This window comes from Hyla sarda, chromosome 11, assembly GCF_029499605.1.
Source record: "Hyla sarda isolate aHylSar1 chromosome 11, aHylSar1.hap1, whole genome shotgun sequence".
In the NCBI taxonomy this organism is placed as follows: Eukaryota; Metazoa; Chordata; class Amphibia; order Anura; family Hylidae; genus Hyla; species Hyla sarda.
This window is the reverse complement of record NC_079199.1, coordinates 3,240,065-3,258,959: the sequence shown is the minus strand read 5'-3', so window position 1 is coordinate 3,258,959 and position 18,895 is coordinate 3,240,065.

The following is an 18,895-nucleotide window of genomic DNA, read 5'->3' as shown; positions in this document are numbered from 1 at the left end:
TCATATCCCACAAAAAAGAATATTTGTTACTCAATACCAAATCTTGATCATGTACATATACATTTTATATGTCCAGCACCTATATTTCTCTCACAAATACCTTCTATTTGTTGCTCACTTGCTTTGTCATCCTGTGCTCTGGAGGGTGTGTGTCCTTACTGTTCATGACTCCTCCTCCTCCTTGAGTCTGCTGTGCTGTGCTGAGTCTCCTTGTCCAATCACTGCATGCTGATCTGTAACCCCTCCTTTCTGTTTTCATGCTGCAATCTGATAGGACAGAAGTGAACACAGAGGAGTGCTAGTCCTACCCTGCAGCCAGACAGGATCATGTTCTGGATGGTATGGGGACCTCTAGTGGTCTTTTTTTTATAAGCCACGATTTCTATAAAAAGGAAATAACATTTTCTTATTTCATATATTAGGAAGGTTAATGTTTTGCCAAGATGTACAACTTATAAAGAGTACAGTGACCCCCCCCCCGACCTACGATGGCCCCGACATACAATCATTTCATCATATGATCACTCTCAGAGGCCATCGCATGTTGAAGGCCACATCAACATATGATGCTTTTATATGTCGGCGCCATCACATAAACGGCTATCCGGCAGCGCAGACTGCTTCAGCTGCCACCGGATAGCCATTTACGGTGCCCCGCGTGGTCCGCTGACGATCACTTACCTGTCCTCGGGGCTCCGGCGTGTCCTCTTCGGGATCCCCTGCATCGTCGGCGCTCTCCATCATCGTCATCACGTCGCTGCGCATGCCATCCCATCATCCAATAAGAGCGGTGTCTGGTAGCGCCCCCTACAATACAGGGAGGTATTACATGTTCTGTACTCTTTACCTGTATTACTGAAGTGTATGCACTGACTGGTGTCTGGTAGCGCCCCCTACAGTACAGGGAGATATTACATGTTCTGTACTCTTTACCTGTATTACTGAAGTGTATGCAGTGACTGGTGTCTGGTAGCGCCCCCTACAGTACAGGGAGGTATTACATGTTCGGTACTCTTTACCTGTATTAGGCTGGGTTCACACTATGGTTTGTAATTACGGTTCCCGTATACGGCTGGGAGGAGGGGTGGGTGGGGCTTAATCGCGGCGCCCGCACTCAGCCGTATAGGGAACCGTAGTTAATGTATGTCTATGAGCCAACCGGAGTGAACCGCAGCCTCCGGTCGGCTGCTTTTTCGGCCGTATGCGGTTTCCCGACCGCAGGCAAAAACGTGGTCGGCCACAATTTGCCTGCGGTCGGGAAACCGCATACGGCCGAAAAAGCAGCCGACCGGAGGCTACGGTTCACTCCGGTTGCCTAATAGACATACATTAACTACGGTTCCCTATATGGCTGAGTGCGGGCGCCGCGATTAAGCCCTGCCCACCCCTCCTTCCAGCCGTATACGGGAACCGTAATGACAAACCGTAGTGTGAACCCAGTCTTACTGAAGTGTATGCACTGACTGGTGTCTGTTAGCACCCCCTACAGTACAGGGAGGTATTACATGTTCTGTACTCTGTACCTGTATTACTGAAGTGTATGCACGGACTGGTGTCTGTTAGCACCCCCTACAGTACAGGGAGGTATTACATGTTCTGTACTCTGTACCTGTATTACTGAAGTGTATGCACGGACTGGTGTCTGGTAGCGCCCCCTACAGTACAGGGAGGTATTACATGTTCGGTACTCTTTACCTGTATTACTGAAGTGTATGCACTGACTGGTGTCTGGTAGCGCCCCCTACAGTACAGGGAGGTATTACATGTTCTATACACTTTACCTGTACCAGGGTTAGCTGCTCCTTTAGACACCAAGTAAGGACGGCTCCATTTTACTTTTTTAGGACATTGCATGTACTGTACAGGACCCTGAAGAAGCTCCTGTCCTCTACATAGACCAGTGTTTCCCAACGAGGGTGCCTCCAGCTGTTGCAAAACTACAACTCCCAGCATGCTTTGGCTGTCCGGGAATGCTAGGAGTTGTAGTTTTGCAACAGCTGGAGGCACTGTGGTTGGAAAACACTGAAATAGACAGTGATTACAGCTCCCAGCAGATCTTTCTTACTTTTATATATAAGGATTTGCTTTATCTATATTAGTTATCTACTTATTTTTCTTTTATCCTCACTTTTTCCTATTTTTGGATGACATTTTGGTGCCTTTAGAACCAATTACCAGGTGTCCATAGAGTTCTGCTCCCAACATACAATGGTTTCAACATACAATGGTCGTCTTGGAACCAATTAATATTGTAACTTGAGGGACTACTGTATATAGGAAATAGTGCTCAACATACAATGGTCGTCTTGGAACCAATTAATATTGTAACTTGAGGGACCACTGTATATAGGAAATAGTGCTCAACATGCAATGGTCGTCTTGGAACCAATTAATATTGTTTTCATAGTCCAGATGAAGTGGTTTAGTAACTGTGCGGACCCCCAGCCAGACAGGACTCCACATTGGGGGGGGGGGGGGGGTAAATATACGATGTGTCTGGGGAACGTAGTATTAAGTGCCGGGGGGTAATTTACCGCTGTAACAATTCTCAGCAACATTTTGGGATATAAATCAGTCATCCTGCCAGTATTTTGGTTTTCTGCTGCGGTCCTATTAGCTCTCAGTGGAGTCCTGTCTGGCTGGGGGTCCGCACAGTTACTAAACCACTTCACCTGAACTATGATCAAATGTAATTATTAAAGGGGTATTCCATGGAAAAAAAATTTTTTTATATATCAACTGGCTCCAGAAATGTACAGATTTGTAAATGACTTCTATTATAAAATCGTAATCCTTTCAGTACTCATGAGCTGCTGAAGTTGGGTTGTTCTTTTCTGTCTCAGTGCTCTCTGATGACACCTGTCTCGGGAAACGCCCAGTTTAGAAGCAAATCCCCATAGCAAACCTCTTCTACTCTGTGCAGTTCCCGAGACAAGCAGAGATGTCAGCAGAGAGCACTGTTGCCAGACAGAAAACAACAACTCAACTTCAGCAGCTGATATTTATTGAAAGGATTAAGATTTTTTAATAGAAGTAATTTACAAATCTGGAGCCAGTTGATATATAAAATTTTTTTTTTCCATGGAATACCCCTTTAATAATTACATTTGATCATAGTTCAGGTGAAGTGGTTCAGTAACTGTGCGGACCCCCAGCCAGACAGGACTCCACTGAGAGCTAATAGGACCGCAGCAGAAAACCAAAATACTGGCAGGATGACTGATTTATATCCCAAAATGTTGCTGAGAATTGTTACAGCGGTAAATTACCCGCCCCGGCACTTAACACTATGTTCCCCAGACACATTTTATATATATATTTACCCCCCCCTGAGGCATCTATCACAGATAATAAACACATTTGGAGTCCTGACCCCCAGCTCCTCTAAAGAGACTTAATGACTTGGAGAAAGTTTTGGGAACTTTGTGAGTTGTTTTGTTGAGGAGATTTTCCTGTGAATCGGTTCTTACAGTTGAGGGTTTATTTAGTAAATTGCCCCCCGGGGAGCAGCCGAGATGGGATTCTTCCTCCTCGCACGCGGTGCGGCCGCTCACAGACACACTCGCCACTTTTTTTTTTTTCGGATTTCATTCTAATTGAATGTGTTCCCAGCGATAAACCCAAAATGTCTGGTATTGACTTTATGTTTACTAAATTTCCCCAGAGAGCCACAATCTCCACTGATAATTTTATGGCTGCTTTGTAACAACCTCCTGATATTTTTTTTTCTCCTCTTTCGGCACAAAGTGTGAGTCTGTGATGATATTTCTATCCCGCGACTTTTCGGAAGTTTTTCATGTTTATGTCTTGGGTGGACTCTGCCTCCTCCCTTCTCTCTCCATCGTTGCTTGTTTTATGTGGAGACATTATTGACTTTTAGAACAATCTGTTTGATACATAATTGTGGTTTAATAATTAGAGCGTTTACCCGGATTGGATTTATTTCCCGTCTGACTGTTTCTTCAGTTGAAATAAATGGTAACCTTAAAGGAGTACTCCGCCCCAAAACATGATAGGGGGGGGGGGGGGGGGGGTATTTATCAAAGGATTTATGTTTTTTTTTTTTCACATAACTTTGGCGCAATACTTTGGCGCAGGGTCTTTTTGCGCCAAAGCTTGGCGTATCTTCTCCACTGTCATTTTTACAACTTTCTCAAAATCAAAGGGTCCTGTGTGTGTGATTTTAACTTTAGTCAGTAATTCATCATTTGCGCCGATCGATCTTTGGCGCAATTTTGCGCCTTTAGGGTTTTTTTTGGGCGCAAATCACCGCCAAGAAATTTTGCACATGGAAAACACACTTAACAATGTCAGAAAATGTAAAGGCATCAAAATAAATTAAAACATTTTTTTTTTGTGAAAGCAGCGACGCCTCCGGGGCTGCGCAATACTATCCTGCGACATAGTTGTCTCTGAGAGACCTTCACCCTCCGTTGAGCCGGCATTGGACATGGCCGCACAGGTTCAGGAAAGGTAAGCACTAAAACAGTGGTCTCCAACCTGCGGACCTCCAGATGTTGCATAACTACAACTCCCAGCATGCCCGGACAGCCAACGGCTGTCCGGGCATGCTGGGAATTGTAGTTTTGCAACATCTGGAGGTCCGCAGGTTGAAGACCACTGCAATAAAGTAACCAAAAAAAAAAAAAACTGCTCAAGTTGAAAATAAAATCCATTTCACATGGTAACTATAAACCCCACAAAAGAAAATAACTCCCGTCGCTTACTGATATACCGCGGGAGGGACTCCGAAATGGCTGCACAAGGGGTAAAATACGCGTCCTCTGTGGCGGTAAATTCTGTGTAAAAGGCGCTGTGAACGGCTGATTTCATAATTTGAGCCAAAATTACTAACTACTTGCACCAAATGATAAATTTGGTGCATGTCCATGAAAACCAAAGTAAAAAAGAAAAAAAAAGGTAAAAAGAAACGGTCAACAGGCAAAATCGATAAATACCCCCCCCCCCCCCCCCCCCATATCCTCTGTCCAATGGATAGTTTTGCAGCAGTTACAGGTGCACTGGTTGGAAACCATGACAGTATGGTTGTTAGAGCTCTGTTTTGTAACTTTTCACCAGTTAGAAATCACTAAAAAGCAAAAGTCCATTTACTCCCCCCCTCCCTTGCCCTGTGGATGTTTACTTCATGTGCTCAGCTGTCTGTGTGCTATTAGGATAGTTACATTGCCTTTGCCTATAATTGTGACTAAGAGAAGAAATCCAGGTAATTCCAAATAGTTTAACTATTACTACCTGCCCTGTGGATGTTTACTCAATGCGCTCAATTACACAGTTTAGTATCGTGTTTGACTTTTCAGAAGCTTTTCATGTTTATGTCTTGGATGGCCTCAAGGTAAATGAAGAAAGGTAGTCCAGCAGTGCCTTTAAAATGTAGATCCTTTATTGAGCTTTTCTTTAAAATACAGAGCACACACCGTCCACCTTCACCTGGTCAGCAAACCTCTCCTATGGACGCGTTTCGAACGCATGCGCGTTCTTGATCACCACGTGGGTGGCCTCTGCCTCCTCCTTTTGGGTTTACCCAGGATTGGATCCTCTTTCCCTCTTTCCCGTCTGTTTCTTCAGGAAAAATAAAGGGTAACCTTAAAAAATTCCAGCTGTAGCAAGTTTGATTTCTTTGTAGCAACTTTTATAGAAAGTTTTTTATTTTTTGCATAATGTTAAGTTACATAATTTTACTATATACTTTATAAATAATAAAAATAAAAAAGTATAATTTTATTTATATAGCGCCAATAGATTCCGCAGCACTTTACAATATATATGTATAAATTTGTCCCAGTTTTCAAGACCTCTGCTTGCTGTCACTTAATAATAGAAAAGAAAAATAATAATAATTAATAATAACCATAATTGTATACGTCCTTATGTGATGGACACACAGCTGCAAGGCTTGTTACAGTTACAGCAGTGTTTTCCAACCAGCGTTTCGACAGCAAAACTACAACTCCCAGCATGCCTGGACAGCTGAAGGCTGTGGGCACTGCTTAGACAACATGAAAGTATGGTTGTCAGAGCTCAGTGTTGTAACTTTTTCTCCCTGCCCTGTGAATGCTTACTGGATGTGCTCAATAAAAAGGCATAAATGATTTAACTATCTGTGTGTTATCAGGTTAGTTACATTGTGTTTTCCTATATTTGTGACTTAAGCCTCATTCACGCTGCCATTTGGCTCCATTAGGTGGATCTCCGTCAACAGTTCAGCCAAGTTTAGCAGAGAAAAATACGGTGCAAGCACTATTTTTCCCCCCACTAAATTCCTGAAAAATTACTGGTTGATCAATGGTCTCCATGCAAGTAAATGGGGGTGGTCAGGTCCCGGCAGTAGCCGTTTGCACCTGACCCGTTGTTACGCCGAGCGCTCCGGGTCCCCGCTCCTCCCCGGAGCGCTCGCTTCACTCTCCCCGCGGCAGCGCTCCGGTCACGTCCTCTGACCCGGGGCGCTGCGATTCCGCTGCCAGCCGGGATGCGATTCGCGATGCGGGTTGCGCCCGCTCGCGATGCGCACCCCGGCTCCCCTACCTGACTCGCTCTCCGTCTGTTCTGTCCCGGCGCGCGCGGCCCCGCTCCCTAGGGCGCGCGCGCGCCGGGTCTCTGCGATTTAAAGGGCCACTGCGCCGCTGATTGGCGCAGTGGTTCCAATCAGTGTGTTCACCTGTGCACTTCCCTATATCTCCTCACTTCCCCTGCACTCCCTTGCCGGATCTTGTTGCCTTAGTGCCAGTGAAAGCGTTCCTTGTGTGTTCCTTGCCTGTGTTTCCAGACCTTCTGCCGTTGCCCCTGACTACGATCCTTGCTGCCTGCCCCGACCTTCTGCTACGTCCGACCTTGCTTTTGCCTACTCCCTTGTACCGCGCCTATCTTCAGCAGCCAGAGAGGTGAGCCGTTGCTAGTGGATACGACCTGGTCACTACCGCCGCAGCAAGACCATCCCGCTTTGCGGCGAGCTCTGGTGAAAACCAGTAGTGGCTTAGAACCGGTCCACTAGCACGGTCCACGCCAATCCCTCTCTGGCACAGAGGATCCACTACCTGCCAGCCGGCATCGTGACAGTAGATCCGGCAATGGATCCCGCTGAAGTTCCTCTGCCAGTTGTCGCTGACCTCACCACGGTGGTCGCCCAGCAGTCACAACAGATAGCGCAACAAGGCCAACAGCTGTCTCAACTGACCGTTATGCTACAACAGTTACTACCACAGCTTCAGCAGTCATCTCCTCCGCCAGCTCCTGCACCTCCTCCGCAGCGAGTGGCCGCTCCTGGGATACGCTTATCCTTGCCGGATAAATTTGATGGGGACTCTAAGTTTTGCCGTGGCTTTCTTTCCCAATGTTCCCTGCATCTGGAGATGATGTCGGACCTGTTTCCCACTGAAAGGTCTAAGGTGGCTTTCGTAGTCAGCCTTCTGTCCGGAAAAGCCCTGTCATGGGCCACACCGCTCTGGGACCGCAATGACCCCGTCACTGCCTCTGTACACTCCTTCTTCTCGGAAATCCGAAGTGTCTTTGAGGAACCTGCCCGAGCCTCTTCTGCTGAGACTGCCCTGTTGAACCTGGTCCAGGGTAATTCTTCCGTTGGCGAGTATGCCGTACAATTCCGTACTCTTGCTTCAGAATTGTCCTGGAATAATGAGGCCCTCTGCGCGACCTTCAAAAAAGGCCTATCCAGCAACATTAAAGATGTTCTGGCCGCACGAGAAATTCCTGCTAATCTACATGAACTTATTCACCTAGCCACTCGCATTGACATGCGTTTTTCCGAAAGGCGTCAGGAACTCCGCCAAGATATGGACTCTGTTCGCACGAGGCGTTTCTTCTCCTCGGCTCCTCTCTCCTCTGGTCCCCTGCAATCTGTTCCTGTGCCTCCCGCCGTGGAGGCTATGCAGGTCGACCGGTCTCGCCTGACACCTCAAGAGAGGACACGACGCCGTATGGAGAACCTCTGCCTGTACTGTGCTAGTACCGAACACTTCCTGAGAGATTGTCCTATCCGTCCTCCCCGCCTGGAAAGACGTACGCTGACTCCGCACAAAGGTGAGACAGTCCTTGATGTCTACTCTGCTTCTCCACGTCTTACTGTGCCTGTGCGGATGTCTGCCTCTGCCTTCTCCTTCTCTACAGTGGCCTTCTTGGACTCTGGATCTGCAGGAAATTTTATTTTGGCCTCTCTCGTCAACAGGTTCAACATCCCGGTGACCAGTCTCGCCAGACCCCTCTACATCAATTGTATAAATAATGAAAGATTGGACTGTACCATACGTTTCCGCACGGAGCCCCTTCTTATGAGCATCGGATCTCATCATGAGAGGATTGAACTTTTGGTCCTCCCCAATTGCACCTCGGAAATTCTCCTTGGACTTCCCTGGCTTCAACTTCATTCCCCTACCCTGGATTGGTCCACTGGGGAGATCAAGAGTTGGGGGTCCTCTTGTTCCAAGAACTGTCTAAAACCGGTTCCCAGTAACCCTTGCCGTAACTCTGTGGTTCCTCCAGTAACCGGTCTCCCTAAGGCCTATATGGACTTCGCGGATGTTTTCTGCAAAAAACAAGCTGAGACTCTACCTCCTCACAGGCCTTATGATTGCCCTATCGACCTCCTCCCGGGCACTACTCCACCCCGGGGCAGAATTTATCCTCTCTCTGCCCCAGAGACTCTTGCCATGTCCGAATACGTCCAGGAGAATCTAAAGAAGGGCTTTATCCGTAAATCCTCCTCTCCTGCCGGAGCCGGATTTTTCTTTGTGTCCAAAAAAGATGGCTCCCTACGTCCTTGCATTGACTACCGCGGTCTTAATAAAATCACGGTTAAGAACCGCTACCCCTTACCCCTCATCTCTGAACTCTTTGATCGCCTCCAAGGTGCCCACATCTTCACTAAATTGGACTTAAGAGGCGCCTATAACCTCATCCGCATCAGAGAGGGGGACGAGTGGAAAACGGCATTTAACACCAGAGATGGACACTTTGAGTATCTGGTCATGCCCTTTGGACTGTGCAACGCCCCTGCCGTCTTCCAAGACTTTGTCAATGAAATTTTTCGTGATCTGTTATACTCCTGTGTTGTTGTATATCTGGACGATATCCTAATTTTTTCTGCCAATCTAGAAGAACACCGCCAGCATGTCCGTATGGTTCTTCAGAGACTTCGTGACAACCAACTCTATGCCAAAATTGAGAAATGTCTGTTTGAATGCCAATCTCTTCCTTTTCTAGGATATTTGGTCTCTGGCCAGGGACTACAGATGGATCCAGACAAACTCTCTGCCGTCTTAGATTGGCCACGCCCCTCCGGACTCCGTGCTATCCAACGCTTTTTGGGGTTCGCCAATTATTACAGGCAATTTATTCCACATTTTTCTACCATTGTGGCTCCTATCGTGGCTTTAACCAAAAAAAATGCTGATCCCAAGTCCTGGCCTCCTCAAGCAGAAGACGCCTTTAAACGACTCAAGTCTGCCTTTTCTTCGGCTCCCGTCCTCTCCAGACCTGACCCTTCCAAACCCTTCCTATTGGAGGTTGATGCCTCCTCAGTGGGAGCTGGAGCTGTTCTTCTACAAAAAAATTCTTCCGGGCATGCTGTCACTTGTGGTTTTTTCTCTAGGACCTTCTCTCCAGCGGAGAGGAACTACTCCATCGGGGATCGAGAGCTTCTAGCCATTAAATTAGCACTTGAGGAATGGAGGCATCTGCTGGAGGGATCAAGTTCTCCTGTTATTATCTACACCGACCACAAGAACCTCTCCTACCTCCAGTCTGCCCAACGGCTGAATCCTCGCCAGGCCCGGTGGTCTCTGTTCTTTGCCCGATTTAATTTTGAGATTCACTTTCGTCCTGCCGATAAGAACATTAGGGCCGATGCTCTCTCTCGTTCCTCGGATGCCTCAGAAGTTGAACTCTCTCCGCAACACATCATTCCACCTGACTGCCTGATTTCCACTTCTCCTGCCTCCATCAGGCAGACTCCTCCAGGAAAGACCTTTGTTTCTCCTCGCCAACGCCTCGGAATCCTCAAATGGGGTCACTCCTCCCATCTCGCAGGTCATGCGGGTATCAAGAAATCTGTGCAACTCATCTCCCGCTTCTATTGGTGGCCGACTCTGGAGACGGATGTTGTGGACTTTGTGCGAGCCTGCACTATCTGTGCCCGGGATAAGACTCCTCGCCAGAAGCCCGCTGGTTTTCTTCATCCTCTGCCTGTCCCCGAACAGCCTTGGTCTCTGATTGGTATGGATTTTATTACTGATTTACCCCCTTCCCGTGGCAACACTGTTATTTGGGTGGTCGTTGATCGATTCTCCAAAATGGCACATTTCATCCCTCTTCCTGGTCTTCCTTCTGCGCCTCAGTTGGCTAAACAATTTTTTGTACACATTTTTCGTCTTCACGGGTTGCCTACGCAGATTGTCTCGGATAGAGGCGTCCAATTCGTGTCTAAATTCTGGAGGGCTCTCTGTAAACAACTCAAGATTAAATTAAATTTTTCTTCTGCATATCATCCCCAGTCCAATGGACAAGTAGAAAGGATTAACCAGATCTTGGGTGATTATTTGCGACATTTTGTTTCCTCCCGCCAGGATGACTGGGCAGATCTCCTCCCATGGGCCGAATTCTCGTATAACTTCAGGGTCTCTGAGTCTTCCTCCAAATCCCCATTTTTCGTGGTGTACGGCCGTCACCCTCTTCCCCCCCTCCCTACTCCCTTGCCCTCTGGTCTGCCCGCTGTGGATGAAATTTCTCGTGACCTTTCCATCATATGGAGAGAGACCCAAAATTCTCTCTTACAGGCTTCATCACGCATGAAGAAGTTCGCGGATAAGAAAAGAAGAGCTCCCCCCGTTTTTTCCCCTGGAGACAAGGTATGGCTCTCCGCTAAATATGTCCGCTTCCGTGTCCCTAGCTACAAGTTGGGACCACGCTATCTTGGTCCTTTCAAAATTTTGTGTCAAATTAATCCTGTCTCTTATAAACTTCTTCTTCCTCCCTCTCTTCGTATCCCTAATGCCTTTCACGTCTCTCTTCTCAAACCACTCATCCTCAACCGTTTTTCTCCCAAATCTGTTCCTCCCACTCCTGTTTCCGGCTCCTCGGACATCTTCTCGGTCAAAGAAATTTTAGCTGCCAAAAAGGTCAGAGGGAAAAATTTTTTTTTAGTGGACTGGGAGGGTTGTGGTCCTGAAGAGAGATCCTGGGAACCTGAGGACAACATCCTAGACAAAAGTCTGCTCCTCAGGTTCTCAGGCTCTAAGAAGAGGGGGAGACCCAAGGGGGGGGGTACTGTTACGCCGAGCGCTCCGGGTCCCCGCTCCTCCCCGGAGCGCTCGCTTCACTCTCCCCGCGGCAGCGCTCCGGTCACGTCCTCTGACCCGGGGCGCTGCGATTCCGCTGCCAGCCGGGATGCGATTCGCGATGCGGGTTGCGCCCGCTCGCGATGCGCACCCCGGCTCCCCTACCTGACTCGCTCTCCGTCTGTTCTGTCCCGGCGCGCGCGGCCCCGCTCCCTAGGGCGCGCGCGCGCCGGGTCTCTGCGATTTAAAGGGCCACTGCGCCGCTGATTGGCGCAGTGGTTCCAATCAGTGTGTTCACCTGTGCACTTCCCTATATCTCCTCACTTCCCCTGCACTCCCTTGCCGGATCTTGTTGCCTTAGTGCCAGTGAAAGCGTTCCTTGTGTGTTCCTTGCCTGTGTTTCCAGACCTTCTGCCGTTGCCCCTGACTACGATCCTTGCTGCCTGCCCCGACCTTCTGCTACGTCCGACCTTGCTTTTGCCTACTCCCTTGTACCGCGCCTATCTTCAGCAGCCAGAGAGGTGAGCCGTTGCTAGTGGATACGACCTGGTCACTACCGCCGCAGCAAGACCATCCCGCTTTGCGGCGGGCTCTGGTGAAAACCAGTAGTGGCTTAGAACCGGTCCACTAGCACGGTCCACGCCAATCCCTCTCTGGCACAGAGGATCCACTACCTGCCAGCCGGCATCGTGACACCCGTTTCAGGGTCTGATCGGCTCAAGAAAAAAAAAAAGTCAATCGGACCCTTAATGGGTCAGATACAAAAGGCAATGTGAACCTAGTGTTATGTCTGTCTTGGTTTTGTTCAGACAAGGCCATTGGATTTAGGTTGTATCTGAACAGTTTGATGTTTCCTGGCTAGGGAATAGTTAAAGCTTTTATCCTTTCACCCAATGGCTGTGCGGTTGTGTCTAGATATCTCCAGCTCAGTCTAGGTTCTGAGCTGGTGATTGACATGCTGCTATGAAGATGTTATTGCAACACTCTTTGTCTGTTTGTGCTTTAATGCTACTATTTCTGCCTTAGCATGCACTTTGTATTTATCTTTGAGAGGTTCTGGGTTTTTAGCCATGGTTATATGCTAATAGTAGATTTTAATCTGTGTTTGATTAGTTGGTTTTTAGGATTAGTATGTCCTTTCTGCTAAGTAGCTGTTCACACTGTGAGTTTTCTTGTATCCTTTTTCTGAGTTTTTGTAACAAGACATCCCTGTTACATTTTCATGGGACTCTGGGGAATTGAGAATTAGTACAAGATATCTCAGTGCTTCATGATGGACTCTGGGAGATTGACTTCTAGTATCAAGACATACCCCTGTTACTAGAGGTTTTCTGGGGGATTGAGTTTTTATTCCTGTTTGTTCCTGGAGTCTATGCTGACTCATCCGTTTTCCAGTCTTGTGTTGTGGACCTAATCTGTTTGTTAGTTATCTGTGTCCAGTGTGAACAGTGTTCTATATTTATATCCTGTTTGGTTGATCTGATCTTTAGAGTTTGTTAGTACATGCACTGATCATAGAGTTCATGATCACTGAATTAGTGTTTCCTCTGTGCTTTACCATAGGTCTATAGTGTAATCTGTGCTTACTCACTGATCTGTGTCCTCTGAACTTTATCTGTTTATGTTAGTTATCTGAGTCCAGCATTTATAGTGTTCTATTTTCCTGTAATGTTTCTGGCTTGTGACCGACTGTGTATTATTATGTGCTTTTTACAACCCTGCACTTTAGCGCAGGGAGGGACCGGTGCCCAGTTGTCGGTCCATCGGTTAGTATGGATGGGCAAGTAGGCAGGGAGAGTGTTTTTAGGGTCAGTTTAGGGCTCACTCTCCTTTTCTCCCCCAGTCGGTCCTGACACCTAGCCTTATAGAAGAAAGCCAGGAAATTCTAAATAGTTCACCTACTTTTTCTCCCTGCCCTGTGGATGTTTACCCAATATGCTCAATTACAGCCATAGGCACACTGGTTGGGAAACACTCTGGTATGGCTGCCATAGCTCTGTTTTGTCACGTACCAGACTGATTCCTATCCCTGTAAGTAAACAGTAAAGGTTCCTATCGGTTGACAGCAAGCAGAGCTCTTGAAAACAATGAGGAAGTGATATAATCTTTTTAAATATATTTATCTCAAATTCATTTGCTCAACCAGGACACATATCGTGATAACCAATACAGAGATTGCCCGGCTGCATCATGCAGTCCTGTGCTTACTATTCCTCTCGCTCTTTCTTTTTCATATCGAAACTTTTAGGAAAAATTTTAATAATCATTTGGAATTCCCTGTGTTACACAACTTTACTAAACTAATAACACACAGTTGCGTTGCACCGATCATGTCATTTATTTAGTACAATAAGTAAACATCCACAGGGCAGGGAGAAAACATAAGTGCATCCTTTACAATTCCCAGTGTATCTGCATTGATGACTTATTGAATGTGATTGGATTGTTCTCTCATTCATAATTATACACAAACACAATGTTAATAAACTAATAACACACAGAAAGTAGTATCATTTATGTTTTTTATTGAACACATTGAGCAAACATCCACAGTGCAAGTAGAAAATAAATTAAAGCCTTGGATATAATAATCTGTAGATCCCCCTTCAGCAGTGATCACCTTCCCCAATCGTTTCTGGTCATTGCAGATACGAGTTTCACTTTGTCGCCTTTTTCCACTTTATACATTTCCATAACATGTCTTCTGAGGTCCCCTGGAAGTTGACCCAGTGAGGCGCAGTTCACACTGACCAGTCTTTCTTAAAAAGAAAGGTTTGTGGGTGAAAAGTTTTTGTGTGCCTTCCTTACCAGTCAGAGCTCCTGTGTAAGGCCGGGTTCACACAATGCATGTGTTTTCACATGTTCCCCTTTTGTTGCCCCTAGTGAGGTCATGTCACACCCCCTCAATGCAAGTCTATGGGAGGGGGCGTGGCAGCTGCCACGCCCATCCCATAGACTTGCATTGAGGGGGTGTGACATGACCTCATGAGGGGGTGTGGCCTTGACATCACGACCCCTGCAGCCTGCACCCAGCGTTCAAAACAAAATGGGGCAGTGGAGTATCCCTTTAACATTTCGGAAATGTCTCTTACCTGTAGAAACCAAAATACAATAACCACAATTTGCAGTAACGTCAGATGTTGTTTTGCAGTGTTTTTTTTTCTCTCTCACCAAAGCAGTAGAAACAAGAAAATTCACCTTTTGAACCGAGCAAAATCCATGCTTCCAATCTCATCTTCATTTAAACACTTTTTACAAATTAGAAATCATTAACACAAAGGTTCACTTACTTTTTTCCCCTGCCCTTTGGATGTTTACTTCATGTGCTCAACAAAATGACATTAATGACGAAACTGTTCATGTTATTAGATTAGTTACATAGTGTTCGCCTAGAATTGTGACTCAGGCTGCATTCACACCACGTTTTTGCAATACAGTTCCCGTATACGTTTTCTATGTGAAAACCGTACGGAACCGTATTGAAAACCGCATGCATTGACTCTCCATTGAAAACCATATGCCAAAAGATGCATCAGGTTGTGTCCGTCTTGCATCCTTACGTCCGTCTTGCATCCTTTTGTCAGTTTTTTTCCCGTACCCAAAACCGTAGCCTACCACGGTCTTAAGTCCGGGTAAAAAAAACATATTAAACCGTATAAGTTCATTTTTTAACATGGGAGTCAATGGGAACTGTACAGAACTGTATGTGCGTACGGTTCCCTCCGGTTTTCACCATACGGTTTGTGACTTTGCACAGTTTCCTTTCTTGGAATTTCAATCAAACAAGTGAAACTTTATTCATCATGGAGTGAAAAGTTAAAAACGTATACGTTTTTTTCTTAAATAACGGATTCAACCAAACATAATTTTTTAAACCACATACGGGTTAAAATTTGTACACACGTTTTGATACAGTTTAGTCCCGTTTTGAGGAATCAGTTTTGTTTTTTAATCAAAAACCTGATACGGGAACGGTATTGCAAAAACGTGGTGTGAATGCAGCCTTTGTGAAGAATCAGATCACCTGATATTAGTCATCAATGCAGAAATCCAGGGAAGTCCAAATACTTCATCTACTTTTTCTCCCTGCCCTGTGGATGTTTACTCCATGTGTTCAATTAGTATCGTGTTTGTCTACAATTGTGACTTTGAGATCACATTTCCTTTGTCATTGATGCAGAAATCCTGGTGCCAACAGTACAGGTTGACAGCGCTCCATAGCGTGATACCGTTTCTTGCACAGAAAAATAGGTAAAGGTGGATATTGCTCTTACCACAGTAAGTTACACTCCACCAAGTGCAACAATGTAGAAAATGAATAAGTGAGGTGTCAGCAGCCACTCCTCGTCTCGTTAGCTAAAATAACAGTGGAACGCCAAGATGTAGACAGGATACACGGGCGCTCGACAACCAGGTAGCAGGATAAAATGTTTAATCACCCATAATGCAACGCATTTCCCAGCACAGCTGCTTCATCAGGCCTCATGATGAAGCAGCTGTGCTGTGAAACGCGTTGCATTATGGGTGATTAAACATTTTATCCTGCTACCTGGTTGTCGAGCGCCCGTCTATCCTGTCTACATCTTGGAGTCCCATTGTTATTTTAACAGTACAGGTTGTACAAGTAGTGAATTACTGTATATAGAACCATGCACTTTAAAGGGGTTCTCTGCCCACAGACATTTTATCCCCTATCCAAAGTATAGGAGATAAGATGTCTGTGGGTGGAGTACCCCTTTAACACTATGATATGATATATTGTAGACATGAGTTCAGTGGATGGAGAGTTACAATTACTTGAGACATTGGTTTGGTACATGGAGGGGCATTGTGTTGGGGGACACAATCTACACTGATTTATACACATTCTGGATCATAGACGGGGATCTTGTAAGAAAAGCTTCTTCTCTTCTTTATTCGGTGCTGTGGATAATCCTGAGATTTCACATATTTCTATATCATTGGTTTTGATTGGGCACACAGGTCGTACGGTGTCTCGTGATCAATGGAGCCATCACACGTTGGAGTCTCCTGCTGTGAAAAAGTGTAACAAAAAGTCAATAAAATGCTGTTGTAAAATCGTAAGTAAAAAACTATCTGTAGTTCTCATTACAAAATCTTTTTTTATATATATATATATATATATATATATATATATAATGTAAATAAATACAATTGTTTTACTTCATCCATAATGAGACAGTCTATAAAATTCCTGTTATTTATCTCACAAGGTGATTTGTCATAATAAACCAACAAAAACAAAAAACAAAAAAACAACCAAATCTGCTGTATTTCACAACAATAATAAAAAAAAGCTATATATATATATATATATATATATATATATATATACCCTAGAACAGTCGTCTCATAATTGCGGACCTCCAGATGTTGCAAAACTACAACTCCCAGCATGCCCGGACAGCCGTTGGCTGTCCGGGCATGCTGGGAGTTGTAGTTTTGCAACATCTGCAGGTCCGCAGGTTAAAAGACCACTGCCCTAGAATATGGTTTCAATAAAAACTACAGCTTTTCCTGAAGAAATAGACAAACAAACAAAAAAATACAGCAAAAAACGAAACAAAACATAGAAAAACACAACATAAAACACAGCATGAACCCTAAAAGGACAATAATGATAAATACAACTGGTCCCTCAAAAAATAAATAAAAAACATATGTTACGAGTATGGAAGGATAAACATGTTATGGCTCTTGCTCTGTGGTCACTAATATGTGTTTTTATTATGTAAAAGTATTAAAAATAAAACAACAAAAGATTTGATATAATCAGACGGATAGGAAACATTCGTGATGTTATTTTGCTTAGTGAAAACTGTTTTATTTTTCCAAAAGTAAAGAAACACAGAAGGCGGCACTCACCATGCAGGATGTCTTCTTTTATTCACACTTCGGTGATCGGACGCTGGTCGCAGGCGGGGGGTGGGGGGGGGGGGGGGGGTGCTTGCACACGAAACAACTTGTTCCGGCAGCCCCGTCCTCCACCCCACTCCCCCGCCTGCGACCGGCGTCCTGTCACCAAAGTGTTAATAAAAGACATCCTGCATGGTGAGTGCCGCCTTCTGTGTTTCTTTACTTTTGGAACATTTTGCCTCTATTGGTTGAGCACCACCGCTACCGGATCCCATTGCCAAGTATACCTACCAGTGTATTGTCTGCGTTCATTTCCACGCTTATTTCCGTATGTGCCGGCATTATCTCTTCTGTATACACTCTGTCTTATTTTTCGTTTGTCCCACCATCCAAAAATGGGAAAGAAGAATGTGGCAACACAATAACTATATATATATTGTACTATTTTGTACAGGTAGATCCCCTCCCTTTACTTACCCCATCCCCTTTCCCCTCTTTACCCTTTCCCCTCCCCCACTTTTCCCTGTCTCCTCCCCCTCTTTAACCTTTTCCCTCCCCCTCTTTCCTTCTTCCTCTTTCCACTGTCTCCTCCCCCTCTTTTCCCTGTCTCCTCCCCCTCTTTACGCTTTCCCCTCCCCCTCTTTCCCACTGTTTCCTGTCTCCACCCCCTTCTTTACCCTTTCCCCTCCCCCTCTTTCCTTCTTCCTATTTCCACTCCCCCTCTTTTCCCTGTCTCCTCCCCCTCTTTACCCTTTACCCTCCCCCTCTTTTCCCTATCTCCTCCCCCTCTTTACCTTCCCCCTCTTTTCCCTATCTCCTCCCCCTCTTTTCCCTGTCTCCTCCCCCTATTTACCCTTTACCCTCCCCCTCTTTTCCCTGTCTCCTCCCCCTCTTTACCCTTTCTCCTCCCCCTCTTTACTTTCCCCCTCTTTTCCCTATCTCCTCCCCCTCTTTTCCCTGTCTCCTCCCCCTATTTACCCTTTACCCTCCCCCTCTTTTCCCTTTCTCCTCCCCCTCTTTACCCTTTCCCCTCCCCCTCTTTCCTTCTTCCTCTTTCCCCTCCCCCTCTTTTCCCTGTCTCCTCCCCCTCTTTACCCTTTCTCCTCCCCTCTTTACCCTTTCCCCTTCCCCTCTTTTCCCTATCTCCTCCCCCTCTTTCCCCTGTCTCCTCCCCCACTGTTTCCTGTCTCCACCCCTTCTTTACCCTTTCCCTTCCCCCTCTTTCCTTCTTCCTCTTTCCCCTCCCCTCTTTTTCCTTTCTCCTCCCCCTCTTTTCCCTGTCTCCTCCCCCTCTTTACCCTTTCTCCTCCCCTCTTTACCCTTTCCCCTTCCCCTCTTTTCCCTATCTCCTCCCCCTCTTTTCTCTGTCTCCTCCCCCTCTTTCCCCTGTCTCCTCCCCCACTGTTTCCTGTCTCCACCCCTTCTTTACCCTTTCCCTTCCCCCTCTTTCCTTCTTCCTCTTTCCCCTCCCCTCTTTTTCCTTTCTCCTCCCCCTCTTTCCCCTTTCCTCTCCCCCTCTTTCCTTATTCCTCTTTCCCCTCCCCCTCTTTTCCCTATCTCCTCCCCCTCTTTACCCTCCCCCTCTTTTCTCTGTCTCCTCCCCCTCTTTTCCCTGTCTCCTCCCCCTCTTTACCCTTTTCCTCCCCCTCTTTACCCTCCCCCTCTTTTTCCTTTCTCCTCCTCTCTTTACCCTTTCCCCTTCCCTTCTTTATCCT